The 11,302-nt window shown below is 39.3% G+C and overlaps 1 long non-coding RNA gene across 1 annotated transcript; it reads right to left on the bottom strand.

The window, feature by feature from the left end:
• On the bottom strand, positions 1–1,347 carry LOC109529046 (uncharacterized). Its single transcript, XR_002170768.1, has 2 exons — positions 653–1,347; positions 1–571 (listed from the first exon to the last, which is right to left on the bottom strand). It is a non-coding gene; the product is annotated as an uncharacterized LOC109529046 (long non-coding RNA).
• Between the last annotated feature and the right edge of the window lie 9,955 nt (positions 1,348–11,302).

Genomic DNA, 11,302 nt, shown 5'->3' with positions numbered 1-11,302 from the left:
TTTTGAGATTGCATTTATTAAGGTGTAGGTTCAAATACACACAACCAACCAGAGTTTTAAATATCAATAAATATATAAATACGGCTCTTTTTACAGAAGTGTACATGTCTCTTTCACATAGAATCAAGTCTGGTATAACCTCCCAAGTTGTAAAATTGACATCGACACGATACTTCAACCCCGCCTCCCCTGGGCAAAATGATGGCATTTTATTCCAGGGAGTGAAAAAGGCACTCTAGTTTCATCCTTGATTTGAAATAAACCAGCAGTCAAAGCAGTCATATCTTAATAGTACAGTTATATGGCGAAAATAGAGTAGAAAAAAAAATCTATCAAATACGGTAAGTCAGTCAAAACTTTGGAATTTCATCAAGAAAATTGGCTGCTTTGTGAGAGCTGGAGTTGATCCTCTGTGTCACTGCACTTCCCGTCTACAGAGGTGGCCGTAGGTGACTTAAAAGGAGGCTTCGTTGTTCAGAAGCTGAAGCAGCGACTCCATTTTGTCGAGAAAGTGGCTCAAATGTGTTTTAGGCCAGCGCTTGCATGCACACTGACTGGAGTTAGTCAGTGGCTATCAAGAATGGGAAAACAAGCACATTTCAGCACCATTGTCATTTTTATCACAGTGATAAATGCGCAGGGTAATACTCACATGACTGTCCTTCCACTCGTCAATTGTTACGTTTAGGTACTCCACAGCATCGTCGACGTATTCGTGAGGGTCATCGCACTCCTTTCGGATTTTTCCGTCGAGTTCTTTCAAACAGCAGTCCAGTGCGGTCGTCATGCAGAGTCTCTGCGTGTGCGTGTGAGGGAGAAAAGATGATTTTAAGCTTCCTTTTGGTGGTGAGGTGTGAACACCCGCCGTGCTCACTTCCTGTACTAGACGACCTCGAGTGCGGTGTAGACAAAAACTCTGCTAAATTAGACACTTTGATACAGGGGTAGAACCCAACGTGACCTTGTTATCACTCCCAGCATCACAGACAATGCACACATTCACATATGCTTGACATGACTTCATAATTCCCAAGAATCTAACATTACCTTTATGTTTGTGGGAGCATAGAAAGTCGAGTTGGAAGGCTGTGTGGACAGAAATAAATGTCATCATTAATAGGTCATACTTGATCTGAAGAGCACACGGGTAACAAGACTCACGCATTTGACGTGTTTGCGCATCAAGGGAATCTTGGAGTCACTCAAAGGCAGAGAATTTGCCAGAACGTTTGCGGAGATGACGCAAATCCAAAAGAAAGTCATCAGGATGTTCTCCATGGTGGCCTTGAAGGATGCGTAGAGGTGAAAGGCAGTTGGGGTTGTGTCATGGGCCCCCCTGGTTTGAGTTTAATTTATATAGCTGCAGGGCTGGAAAGGGTGGGCTGAATAGGTATCAGCCAAATGCATACATTTTTTTTGTCTTTTTTTTCCTATATAGTCTTGGGATTTTTTGTCATGAAACTTATACAAGGAAAAAAATCCCCCATGTGGCCTCCCTCTTGTAACGTCGTGTGAAAGTAGGTTGGTTGTCCTTAGTTTGTGATGTACAAACTTTTTCTTATTAATCACACACCACTTACTGAACAGGGAAAATGAGACTACAGCTGCAATGATGCAGAGGCGGAAAAAAAAATCAAGATATTCTTGCAAGAATAAATTGGTCATAATGCAAGTGGAAAAAAGTAATAATTATATGAGAATGAAGAGAAAAACTCAGAATAAAGTTGTAATGGTGAAAGAGAAAATTGTCATCTTTTGAGACGAGTAATAGTACAAGAAAATAAATCGTAATCTGATGAAAGTCAAGTTAAAATAATCCAAGAGAGCAATTTTATTCCAAGAAAATCCTAATATTCCAAGAAGTCATAACTCTCCGAGAATTGAATCATAACACAAGTATAGTCCTAAGAGAACAGTTATAATAAAAGAAATATATTGTAAATTTAGCAGACTTAAGTAAGAATAAATAATAAGAATTAACAGTTTAGGATAAAGATGTAATAAATCAAGTGAAGTCGTAATCTCATGAGACTAAAGTGGCAATGGACAAAGGAAAAAAGTTGGAATCCGACGAGAATAAAGTTGTAGTTTTACAAGTGGAAAGTCATAATGTTGCAATTTTCCAAGAAGAAAGTTATAATGCAAAAAAGTCGTAATTTTACAAGAATGCCATAAAAAAAGCAGAAAAGTTAACTTTATGAGAACAGAGGTGGAGTATTACAAGAAAAAACAATGTCATCATCAATCGTATCTATTACATGACAAACGGCAAACCTTCTGAAACAATAGTGGTAATACAAAAAAAAGTCTGATCTTGCAAGAATAATCTAGTCGTACAAGATAATTTTTTTTTGACAATAAAGTGGGTTTAATACAAAAAAAAATGCAATTTTACACAAATGAAGCCAAGAGTAAAAAAGAAATTATGTACACTAATCTTTTGAGAAGAATAGTGTACATTTACATTAAAGAACAAGGTGCCACTGAAGTGAACGTTGTATTGGAAGAGTTGTTAGGTCATGTTTTCATCACTTTCGCGCACGTGATTGTGTTTGAAGTTGAACTACACGATTAAATACATCCATTGATTTTTATAATCTTCAAAAAAAGCAGATTAGGGAAAGATCCGATTGTCTCTGATCTCCATTCGTGCTAAAGCAAATGTAAACGGTGGCTGTGTTTGATGGCTTTGCGTCACTGACAGAGGGCAGGGATTTCCCCGTTTGTAAGTGAAAGTAAGTAGCAACATTGATGTGTGGAGGGTGGGCTAGTCATCAGCGGTGACATCTCGTAATGACCATAGAGTGACGACCTGAACTTATTGGGCCGGAATGTTTTCGATCGTTCACTGCTAGTTTCATGTTGGGTCATCATCAAGCGCTTAAGGTTTCCACAAACATTTCCACATAAAGGTCCACTCAGCCACCTACTCTCCAAACACTTTGGCTGAAAAGACCGGACGTCTGCCGACGACTCAAAGAAAGAACGTAAAACTTTTGGAACGTGTGTGTGTGGTCATAGGCACAACTCAAACAGTGAACTGAAATCTCAAGAAGGCTGGAAAAAGAAGCGTATTGAAACCGGCTTTGATGTGTTGACCAAAAGTGTTCCCTCGCTACTTTGCAGTTCGGTTACTGTGGCTTCAGTCTCTTGCAAGGTTTTCATTTGCGACCATAACTTCAACTATTGCGGATTTACCTCGCTCTTTTGCGGGTTGTCTTGCGATTTTATTTCTTGATTTGTTCATTTATTTTGAGGGGAAATGTGTTTTACAAAAACCAAGACCACGAGCGTTACAGCGAATAGCAGCCAAAATCCCCGTTCCCTCATCGTGAGCGCATTCAGAAATAGGCTCGGAGCGCTCTGTTTGTGACCAACAGGTGGCACTGTAGGGCTCCGCCTGCAGATGCACACCTGTTGGTCATTGTGTCATTAGTTGTCACTTTAAAAGACTTGATGCCCGACCACTCAGTGTCGGGTCATTGTTGTTGTCACTATTGCTGTCATTGTTTTCTGTTGGTGATTCTGTTCCTGTTAATTTTTTGCTTCTGCCGTGGGTTTTTGTTTGTTACCTTGGATTCTTGCTGTCTTCAGGTCTATGTTCTGGATTTAGGTTTCTCAGTGTTTGTTAATACAATTTGTCAAGTTCACCATGCTCCTTCCTCCTGCCTGCTTTTTGGGGTACTCCACCACCACCGTTCGTGACAGCTTGACTTAGACTCAGACCATTCGGAAACTCACAGCGTTGTCCAAATGTACTGTTCGGCTATCCAAAGTGCCCCAAAAAAACAGTACTGCAGCCCGGTGCGTCAGGTAGAGCAAGAAACGTAAACAATCCCATGGTAGGATCAGGACGGGTCTGAAAATGGCCGGCACCGAACGAGTTAAGTGATCCAGAAGAAAATTGTGGCCAGTTAGTACGCAGCAAAGTGGAAATGGAATGCACGACTTGGCTGCAACAAGCAGATGGTGCCGTTGATTCATTTCCACCGAGTTTGCTGGCTAAAGACGTCTCTGCGGAGTCTTCAGTTGCCAGAGCTCAAACACTAAAACAGAAAATCTGAATTTCCTATGAGATTTATCTTGACTCGCATCACCTTTACATTTCTAAAATCAGATTATGGTGTTTTTTTTCTTTGAGTTATCCAAAGTATCGATTAAAAATAATCGAGATTATTAGACTATTATGATTTTTTTTTTTTGAACAATAGCTGATTGAGGGGAATTTAATCAGTTGCTAAATATTTTTACTACGTTTTGTGTAGATTCAGATGAATGAAAGCTGAATAATCCCAAGAGAACACAATGTTGGTTGTTGTTGTTTTTTAAACATATATTTTAGATTTTTTTCTTTTTTTAATAATGAGGCACTTGTTTTTGCTTTGGCTCCATCGAAAGCGTGTTAAAAAGTTTGATGGACTGCCAAAAGCGTATTGCTGCCTATGGCATTTGCTTGCCAGAGGCCGAGCTGCACTGTTTGTTTCACAAGTTGACTTGGCTCGAACGCGACACACTTGCACGTCCTTTCCTTTAAGAATTACAATAAGAATACCTTTTTACGATTGATTGACAAATAAAAGTAATAGTAGCATTGAACGATGAGAATTTGTTTCAAGAAAAAGTTTTTTCAGACATACAGCTGTCAATGTGTGGTTTCAGCTGTGAAAAGGGTAATTCCACACAGGCCATTTGTACTGTCATATTTTTTTCTGTTTGTTTTTTTTTTTTATATATGGTTGACAAACCATTGATCCCTCGCACCTTAAAACTGCAGTTCTGGTTGAATGTGTCAAAGAACATCTTTTCTCACAGGTGTGAAGTTAACCCCGGAAAAATCGAAGTGGTGTTGAAATCCCCCGGCCTTGTAACCACGTGACATGATCAGCGGCGACATCTGCTTGCAGGCTTTTGTGCAGCTGTCATTGTGTCAGCTGTTTTTTTTTTTTTTCTTAAGGGTCATAAATCATGTCCTTGTTGATAATCACAGGCACTTTGGAAAATCACAATGCTTACTAGTAGACACCATTTTCATTTTGCTTGAATATGCTCCGTGTGATGTGATGAACCTTGTCAAAATGACCTTTTTATATTATTAAAAAAATAACAACAAAAATTAAAAGTGCTGAAATTAACTTTAGCTTAACAATATGCACTTACGTTAAATCACGACCTCGATGAAGTAACTTTCCTGCAATGGTCGTTGTCGCAATGACAGTGATCCAAAATGGAGCACTTTTCGTTCACTGTAATATATATATAAATATATATATTAGAGCTGTCAAACGATTAAAATATTTAATCTAATTAAAAACGCAACTCTCATAATTAACTCAAATTAACTAAAAATTAATCATGATTACTCGCACATTTTTTATCGTTTCTGAATTTCCTTTTATATTTTTTGTCCTATTTTTCCCCATTTTAATGCTCTCATCAACATGGAATCATGAATCAGTTTTCTATGTGCAAAATGCAAATATTTACTGAAATAACAATTTCGATTTTCAATTTTACATGAACATTTTTCACTGGGAGCAGTTATTCACACATAATCTCTCACGCAACATGACTGTCCATCAACAACAGTGAAAAAAATATTTTGTCACACAACAGCTGCTTTCACAGCTCTTCTTATGGAATCAAAACAGAGCAATATAACATTACAAAGTGCACATCTAAGGTAAACTAGTACTCAGCCTATAGTGGATTTAAACCATGGTTGCATACTTCGTTTTTCTCAAGTTTGCTTTGAACACAGCAGTCAGGCTATGTTGATTCTGTTGGTCCTTCTTGCGCGGAAGTCTCTCTATGGTTTTGTGTGGACATCATTTCGGATGACTACACTTGGTTTGATGACAACACTGGAGACGTTTTATTTTCGGTGCGGACGCTAGGTCGCTACCACTGCACCGCTGAACTCTCGACGTGCCTCAGCGCACCGTCGCTGTCAGACGAACACAGAGAAGCTCCACCCCCATTATTTATATGGACACGGAACACGGTCACCTTCCACACAAAATAGTTCCAAACAAATAATCGTGTTAGTGGCATACATCGAACTCAACAGAATGCCTGCTCTTTATTCACCAGAGGCTCATCAACCTAGTCTCTTATTTCTCTCCCGAAACAGTGTCTTCTCCCGCTTGGTCTACCTGAGCCTTCTCCGCTACGTACAATTTCTGTTCATAGCTTGTAATGGAGGCTCTCGGTGACAATCCGTAGTAGAGTCGTTAGATGCAATGCGAATGATTTCAGCTTGAGTCTGGCTTGCGAACATGAGAAACCCCCGCCATTCTAGGTGTAGCTCCAAAGTAACGAAACCAGGGCACGGTTTCCAAATGACGGGTGTTTAATTGTGTCATTCGGGTTGCCTTACTGATGACACTTACACTAGGAGCAAGAGTTAATGTCTTCCGTCCATATTTACATGGTGTAAATGTCAACTTTGACAGATGGAGAGGTGCCACATTCAGCTGGAGCAACGAGATCCACTAATGAAGATGATGGAGGTGGTAACAGTACCAACTTAGACACTGATGATGACATGAGTGATGTTTCCGGCAGTGAAGATACAGGTAATTTTTTTTGGCTGACTTGGATCCTCTTTCGCTGTAGTATTGTGGAGATGAAAGTCCTCCGGATTTTCCCGGAATTCCAGATTTTCAAATGTTCATGAAATTTCTCTGGAAAATTGAGGAAAAATTGCCTGAAATCAATCCGCATATTTGTTGACAACATTGAACGAACACGCGTTGAGTTCGTTGTTTTGTTTTCACGAGCGTAGCCATGTTGAGGCACGAACACTAGGAACAGTAACACCCCTCCCCTCGCATTCTCATGGCCTCGCCATATTTCGGAGATTTTGAAATTTCGGCAAGAACGGAAGCCACAAAGGCTGCACGTGTGCACACAAAAGGCAGATTTACAATGTCGAGTATGTAAACGTTTTGTGTCAACTAATTCATGCGTGATCGGCCAGGTACGGCCCCAGCGCAATGTCGCAAACAGGTCGACAGGCAAGCTGACATATGCACAATAGTCGTCAGTTAAATCATTTTCTATATATCAAAATATTTTCCGGAATTTTCAGGAAAGTCCCCTTTCATCTCTGCATGTCTAATACCTACACGATATACAGTATATCGGGTGCATGGATTTGTCACCACCCTAATACTAGACAAGAGGAGCTCTCCTCTACCTCTGATTTGCGAGCAGCTGTTGGATGGACTCCTACTTTTGGTGGATTTACTCCTTTGATTTGCTATAGTGTGAAAACACTTATGTAAAGTACAGCAAAGTCCCCAACCCTGGGGCCGTGGGCCCGTAGCGGTCCGTGGGTCATTTGGTACCGGGCCATGCAGAAAGAATACAAACTTACATTACTTTCGTTTTATTTATTTTTGAATCGGAAAGATGTTTTGTTTTGAAAAATTGCTGGATTCTCTGTTACATTCGTCTACAGTATGTCACTGTTGACGCGGTCACCTGATAGGTTACCGCTAAAATGAAACCCCGCAGCTCGCAAAATGAGTAAAAAACAAATGTCTTTGGAAAGTTTCTTTGGGAAGGGGAAAGGCCCAGCCAGGAGACAGAAGGGGAGCCTCCGACTTCCAAAAAAAGAAGGCTACATTTAATAGACACTGTTTGGAGTCCTACTTAAAATACGGATTTATCTCAATGGGAGATTCCCATGCACCAAGCCCACTCTGCATAATAATGGTGAGTCGTATTTTTCATGCACTTTGTATTTGCGATGTACCTTAATTTGAAGGCACGTTTAAACGTTACCATAGGACAGATATGTTTGTGTTTATTATTATGGTTAGAAACACCACAGTTTTCATGCAGGTCATATTACTTTGTTGTATTTATCCGGCCTTGAAGGCCGGTCCCGAAAATGTTGTCTGACATTAAACCGGTCCGCGGGCAAAAAAGGTTGGGGACCGCTGACGGACAGTATGCGCACATTCTGATTGTAGGGTGGGTTTAAAAAAAAATCTGAATTATTTAAGCCATGCAAATGTCAGCAATAATTATAAAACTTCAGAAAGCAGTTATGTCAAACACAGTTGCTGCAGAATTAGCTTTGTGTGAAAGTGATCCTCCTACACAATGCCTGTGAAAAACTGTGTTCCACATTAAACAGTTCTGACACTTGTTCATATAATTTTCAGGGTGAGGAATAAACAGTGACGAGAAGCAGAATATAAACAAATCATGACATTACTTGTCGTGAAGAGTGCCAAGTTTTAACCTATTAATGAGGCCTATTGATGAGGGCATTCATACACAAAAGGGAATGAGGGGTTTTGAGTGTATAGGATTGAAAGTGGTCGCGTTGTATAAAATGCAGCCTTGCATGGATACAAGCCTAATCAATCGTGATTTGGCTGGCGACCTCAGTTGGTTTGCTTGGGTCTATTGTGCTGGGACCTTCCAGCCCTGAAGTAGTGCTTGTGAATTTGAATATGTGAGCTATCCTGTTCTAATTGTGTCAGCTCTGCACTACCTTTACATTATTATGAAAATAAAATAACAAATTAATGTTATTCTCATAAAAGTAAATGTACTTTTCTGAGAATGTTTAGGCCAGCAGAGAAGGCCTTGCTGGCCCTGAGGGTCCGCCACTGATATATATCTATATATATATAAAGATATATATCTATATATAGATATATAGATATCTATATATAGATATATATACCATATTTTCCGCCCGAAAAGACGCACTGGATTATGAGGCGCACCTTCAATGAATGGATATTTTGTAAATTTTTTTCATATATTAGATGCTTCGCACCAAAAGGCGCAATCTACAATGCGTCCACTAGATGGTGCTACGCTCCTTCCATTCAACTTGAGAGGCGTTCATGACCGCCTCTGAAAATGTAAATTAACTATTACTGTACTTCAATGAAAATGAAACTATGAAAATTGAAAATAATGCATCAAAACAGAAGATCAAGCGAAGAAATCACAAAATAAATTCTGTATCCCTCCTACAGAATTTATTTTGTGATTTCCTCACTTGATTTTCTTCATGGTTTCATTGAAGTAAGAATTAATTTACTTTTTTCGTAGGCGGCCATGAACGCCTCTCGAGTGCAACGGAAGAAAGCACGGAGACGGACAAAGACGTACAATACCTGTACTTGCTGAGACTGTGAAAACTATTAATAAAGTCTGCGTTTAAAAAAATAATAAAACCATAACCATAGCTCTCATTTTTTCAACAAACTCAGGTGTGTCTTTGTGTCTCCTTCCCTTCTTTTCTTCGGTCAACTCGAGAGGCGTTCATGATCGCCTCCGAAAAACCCAATGGCATTTCCTTTATCGTAGCTCCAAGAGTACAATCAGATAAGATAAAATAAAAAAAAATAAATAAAAAAACTTTAATAGTCTCACAATGTTCATGACCGCCTCCGAAAAACGCATTGGCATTTCCTTGATCATGGCACCATGACTACTACGATCAGATGTCAGTAGTAGTTATTTATTCCTTTGTTGTGTATTCACAAATGATGAAATCACAATATAAATTCTGTAGGGGGGGGGGATTGAATGTATTTTGTTATATCCTCACTTGCTTTTCAGTTTTGAATTATTATTTTCAATTTTTGTAGTTTCATTGAAGTAATCGTTAGTTTACGTCTTGAACGCCTCTCAAGTCGAACGGAAGAAAGCACGGAGATAGACAAAGACGTACCTGTATTTGTTGAGACTGTTTTAAAAAATTAACACCACAGCTCTCCTTTTTTCGGAGCTGCAACACATACTTACGCAATAAAGCAGCGACACAGTTCACTGAACCAACAGCAAGTTATAACATTGGAAGCATGTCTCCAGGAAGGAGCCATCTTGGAGTCGATGTATTACCGTAATGACCATACAAAAGACGCACCGGATTTTAAGGCGCTCGGTGAGCTTTTAAGGAATTGGAATACTTTTTGGTGCGCCCAATAGTGCGGAAAATACGGTATATATATATATATATACACACACACACACACACACACACACACAGTCGATATACACACAGTCGAACCTCAGTTTTCAAACTTCTCTGTTCTCGACCAAATCGGTTTTCAACCAAAAATTTCGATTTTTTTTTATGACTCGGATTACGACCGAAATTCGGTTCTCGACCAAACTGAGTGCACTTGAATGCGCCACTCGACTTCTCTCGACTTTCTTACATGGGGAAGTGACGCTTCCGTTGTGAGCAGACGTGTTCAATAGAGATTTTTTTTTAAAAAAGAGAGCGTCCATTGTGAGCAGACGTGTTCAAAGATTTTTTAAAAAAGAGCGTCCATTGTGAGCAGACGTGTTCAATGAAGATTTAAAAAAAAAACAGACATGTTTGTTGAGATTGGTGCAAATTGGACTGTTATTTGTGCATGGCACCAAAGAAAGCAAGTGGAAGTAGTAAAGCTGCTTAAAAAAGAGGAAAAGAGTGTGCAAAATTATTGAATTTAAGAAAGATTTGATAGTGAAATACGAATCAGGTGTGCATGTGTGTGTTGGCTAAGGAGTTCGGCATGCCGAAATCAGCAGCATCCTAAAAAAGAAAGACCATCATAAAGTCAGTCATGTGGCTAAAGGATCTCATGTGTTGAGTGAACAAAGGCCACAAATATTAGAGGAAGTGGAGAAACGTTTGCTTATTTTCATAAATGGGAAACAGCTAGCAGGGGACAGTCTTAGCCAAGATACGATTTGTGGCAAAACAAGACAATTGTATGGAGATTTGATTAAGAAAAGGATCCTAGCATTGCTCCTGAATTGTTTGATTTTAAAGCAAGCAGAGGATGGTTTGAAAAGTTGAGGAAAAAAAGTGATTCGTCATGGAGAGGCAGCCAGTTCAAACAAGGAAGCTGCCGAAAAGTTTAAAGCTGAGTTTGAAAATCTCATCAAGGCAGAGGAATGTCTTCCCCAGCAAACTTTTAATATGGATGAGACTGGACTTGTGTGGATAAAGCGGTTCAGAAAATGGATGGAGGGATGTTACCTCGTACTGTAGTGTAGGATTGCAGACAGAGCGTCTATAGTTACAGCCATTACCGTATTGGCCCGAATATAAGACGGCCCTGATTATAAGACGACCCCCTCTTTTTCAAGACTCAAGTTTGAAAAAATACTTTTTGAACACCAAATTAATTTTTATACAGAAAATAATTACAGTACATCTGAAACAAATGATTATAGCAATATATTTGAGAGAAAAAGCATGTTATTTTGTCTCATTCAAATCTTAATATCTGAAGATTTAAATATGTAAACTAAAGTGCAATCACATTCGTAA

This window comes from Hippocampus comes, unplaced genomic scaffold, assembly GCF_001891065.2.
Source record: "Hippocampus comes isolate QL1 unplaced genomic scaffold, H_comes_QL1_v1.1 scaffold129, whole genome shotgun sequence".
Taxonomy (NCBI): Eukaryota; Metazoa; Chordata; class Actinopteri; order Syngnathiformes; family Syngnathidae; genus Hippocampus; species Hippocampus comes.
This window is presented reverse-complemented; position numbering and strand designations above follow the sequence as displayed.